This window comes from Alligator sinensis, unplaced genomic scaffold (assembly GCF_000455745.1).
Source record: "Alligator sinensis unplaced genomic scaffold, ASM45574v1 scaffold497_2, whole genome shotgun sequence".
Classification (NCBI taxonomy): Eukaryota; Metazoa; Chordata; order Crocodylia; family Alligatoridae; genus Alligator; species Alligator sinensis.
In genome coordinates, this window is record NW_005843029.1 from 338,709 (window position 1) to 343,167 (window position 4,459).

The 4,459-nt window shown below is 52.2% G+C and overlaps 1 protein-coding gene across 1 annotated transcript in view; it reads left to right on the forward strand.

Annotated features, from left to right (window-relative positions):
* The window catches only part of LOC102383327 (vacuolar protein sorting-associated protein 13B-like), a gene marked incomplete at its 3' end in the record, with an annotated part of 448,314 nt that overhangs the window by 338,527 nt on the left and 105,328 nt on the right, over window positions 1–4,459 (forward strand). The window lies entirely within an intron of this gene.

Consider the following 4,459-nt stretch of genomic DNA (forward strand, 5'->3'; position numbering starts at 1 on the left):
ACTTGGGCAGTAGTAACCAGCAGCACACTTATAAGATGGAAAACTCCCTTCTTGAGAGCACGGAGACAAAAAGGGATCTTGGAGTCATCATTGACTCCAAGATGAACATGGGCCGACAATGCGAGGAAACGGTTGGAAGGGCTAACCAGACCTTATCGTGCATCCAGAGGTGCATCTCAAGTAGGGCCAAGGAGGTGATCCTCCCCCTCTACGCAACCCTGGTCAGGCCACAGCTGGAGTACTGTGTCCAGTTCTGGGCACCCCACTTCAAGAGGGATGTGGACAACATTGAGAGGGTCCAGAGGAGGGCCACCCGCATGATCCAGGGGCAGCAGGGCAGACCCTACAATGAGAGGCTACGGGACCTGAACCTGTTCCGCCTTCACAAGAGAAGGCTGAGGGGGAACCTGGTGACCGTCTATAAACTCACTAGGGGGGACCAGAAGGGTTTGGGGGAGACCTCGTTTCCCCTAGCGCCCCCCGGGATAACAAGGAATAACGGCCACAAGTTATTGGAGAGTAGGTTTAGATTAGACATCCGTAAGAACTACTTCACACTAAGGGCGGCTAGGATCTGGAACCAACTTCCAAGGGAAGTGGTAGGGCTCCTACCCTGGGGGTCTTTAAGAAGAGGCTTGATGCCTACCTGGCTGGGGTCATTTGAGCCCAGTTTTCCTCCTGCCCAGGCAGGGGGTCAGACTTGAAGATCTACAAGGTCTCTTCCGACCCTACTTCTATGATTCTGTGATTCTATGACTAGAGCCTGCCTCAGCAACAGGCAACTCCCAGGGGCAGGAACCAATCTTCTAGCCCCCACCAGGGGGGCAGAGCAGGGTGGGGGCAGATCTGCTCCCAAGAGGGAGAACATATAGATATGCTCCCCCATAGGCTCGCTGCACAGTATTTTTACTGCGTAGTAAGCCGACTTTGAATTTATTGCACATGTAGACATGCCCAGTGTGTGCCTGATCATAGCCCATATGAGTTGCACAAGGTTATATAGATAAACATAATTAAGCTGGGAAAGGAATCTTCCTTCTCTGCCACGCTGCTGAATCAAAGGTGGTTCTCTACCTACATCTATGCATCCTCTATGGATGCAGTACCTATGAAGTAGTTATTATTTGGCTGATATAGTATGACTTGTGGTTGTGCAAATTGGACAACAAGCTTGATGCTTGTAATTTTGCAGGACTGTGGCTGTCAAGGTTGGTTGCTTCAGTTAATCAGTTGTCTTGATTTTGCTCTAAGTTTAGGTCACGACTGTACAGATGAATAAGGGGATAGCTAATAAGCACGTGAGGATGGGATAGGCATCAGTACCTTGCCAAGTTTTATGGAGTGCCTGTTTCTTATATAGATATGAGCTTGTGGCTAAACCAATTCTGAAGCAACTGCTTCTTGTCTGAAAACTGAGACACAAATATGGAATAGTAGATTACAGGAACAGTGTTGTCCAACTAGCAGTTTTCATTCTGGAATTAAGCAAAGTTGTAACCAATGTTGCTTTACACAAGGATTGGGCAAAATATGGCCCGCAGGCCAAATTTGGCCCACCAATTGACCCTATCTGGCACTCCAGCCACCATCAAGAGCCTGAGGAGGGAGGGTTGTGTCCTTGGCCAGGCAGGGCCACAAAGTACACAGACTCCTCCACCCTCCACACTCCTCTGTATCTATTGCCTCCTGCCACCCAGCTTCCTGTTGGTGCAGCATCTATGTAGTTCTGGCACCACAACCACTGGCAGCCAGACCTTCATGGGATAGGGTGCCACGCAGCATGCCGAGTAGCTGTCCCACCGGCTGCACTGAGCTACTGCCACTGCAGCACCACTAGGAGGTGAGTCTATGCTGCTGGGGCGGGGCTGGCCCCGAGGCAGCCACTGCCAGCTTTGTTAGCGTGGCACGGCAGCAAGCAGCAGCGCATCATGGCAGGCAGGTGGGTGGGACAGCTACTCGATGCACTGTATCACACCCTGTACCATGAAGGCCAGGTTGCTGGTGGCCATGGTGCCAGGACTACACATCATCAATAGGAAGTCAGGTGGCAACAGGGCAGAAATGGATGCAGGGGGAGAGAGGAGTCTGCACGTTGTGCAGCCCAGCCTAGCCCAGCTCCAGCTGCGGCAAAACAGAGCCACTCAAGGTGCAGCCCTCCCTCCTCAGGTTCCCAGCAGCAGCCAGTGGGTTGGATAGGATCAGTAGGCATCTTCTCCTCCTTCCCCCTCCTCTGCCCCTGTCCATCAAGAACTCACTGAAACTCCTTAAGTGGCTCTCCAGCCAAAATAATTGCCTGAACATGATTTAAACCCTATCCAGGTAAAGTACATGAATTTCAAGGCAGTGTCTGCAAAAAGTGAGACAGGGATCTGAATGATTGACTTTCACATAAAATTAAAAAGATGATTGTCATAAAAAAAATGTTTGCCTGAGCTGGCGTTCATTTTTTTATGTCAGTTCTATAGTTTCATAGTTGGAAGGGTCGGAAGGGACCTAAGGAGATCATCTAGTCCGACCCCCTGCTGTGGCAGGGAAGAGTACTAGGGGCAAACGACCCCGGCCCGATGTTCGTCCAGCCTCCTTTTAAAGCCCCCCAGGGTAGGAGCCAGCACCACTTCTTTTGGAAGTTGGTTCCAGGTCCTAGCTGCCTTGACAGTGAAATAGCGCTTCCTAATGTCTAGCCTGAAACTACCCTCCCCTAGCTTGTGTCCGTTGTTTCTTGTACCTCCCGGGATTGCTCGGGGGAACAGGGACTCTCCCAATGCCTGCTGGCCCCCCTTGACTAGTTTGTAGACTGCCACTAGATCCCCCCTCAGCCTTCTCTTTTGGAGGCTGAACAGGGTCAGGTCCCTCAGCCTCTCCTCGTAGGGCCTGCCCTGCTGACCCCTGATCATGCGGGTGGCCCTCCTTTGGACCCTCTCCATATTGGCCACATCCCTCCTGAAGTGTGGCACCCAGAACTGGATGCAGTACTCCAGCTGTGGCCCGACCAGTGTCGCATAGAGGGGGAGGATCAGCTCCTTGGACCTGCTTGAGATGCATCTGTGGATGCATGACAAGGTATGGTTGGCCTTCCTGACCACATCCCTTCACTGTTGGCCCATGTTCATCGTGGCATCAATGATGACTCCAAGATCCTTTTCTGTCTCAACACTGGCGAGAAGGGAGTTCCCCAGCCTGTAGGTGTGCCACTGGTTCTTCCTCCCCTGGTGCATGCCTTGTCAGTGTTGAACCCCATCCTGTTCTCTTTGGCCCACCCCTGTAACCTGTCTAGCTCCACTTGCAGCCTGTTCCTTCCTATTAGTGTACCCACTTCACCCCACATCTTAGTGCCATCTGCGAACTTGAACAGGGTGCTTTCTATCCCCTCGCTCAAGTCACTGATGAAGATGTGAATAGTGTGGGCCTGAGGACCGAGCCCTGGGGAACCCCACTGCACGTATCCCTCCAGGTTGAATAAGACCCGTCCACCACCACCCTTTGGGTGCGGCCCTCCAGCCAGTTAGTGGCTGACCGTGTAGGCATCAACACCACTGTCTCCTAGTTTCTTACTGAGAATGGGGTGAGAGACCGTGTCGAAGACCTTCCTTAATTCCAGAAAGGCTATATCCACTGTGACACCTACATCCAAGGACTTGGTGACCTGGTCATAAAAGGCCACCAGGTTGGTTTGATAAGAGCTACCCCTAATGAACCCATGCTGATTGCCCCTGAGCATAACCTCCCCTGCTGGCCCTTCCTGGACATGTGCCAGGATAATTCTTTCGAAAAGCTTCCCCAGGACTGAGGTAAGACTCACGGGCCTATAGTTTCCTGGGTCCTTCTTCCTCCCTTTTTTGAAGATGGGGACCACATTGGCCCTTTTCCAGTCCTCCGGCACATCACCTGAGCACCATGAGTGCTCGTAGAGCTGTGCCAGAGGTCCCGCAATGACCCCTGCTAGTTCCTTCAGCACTCTGGGGTGGAGATCATCAGGACCTGCGGATTTAAATACATCTAGTCCCTCCAGAAGTTCCCTGACAAGGTCCTCATTAACCCTAGGCCTGGTTTGCCACCCACAGGGCCCTTGTGGGGGGCAGTGAGGGAGATATCCGGGTCCCTACTCAGAAATACGGAGGCAAAAAAATTATTGAATATGTCAGCTTTACCGTCAGGTGAGATGACCAAATTTCCTAGCGTGTTCTGCAGAGTCCCCACGTTACTTGGGACCTTCTTTTGCCCCCCTATGTATTTGAAAAAGGACTTCTTGTTGTCCTTGATCTGGGTTGCTAGTCCCAGCTCCATTTCCGCCTTGGCCTTCTTGACTGCCCCCCTACATTCCCGAGCTACCGAGGTATAGCCATCTCTTGTGATGGTCCCTCCCTTCCAACGGGTGTATGCTTCCTGTTTTGTTTGGAGACGTTCCCGGATGCTTTTGGTGAGCCATGGGGGCCTTTGCGCCCTCTTGCCCCCTTTGATT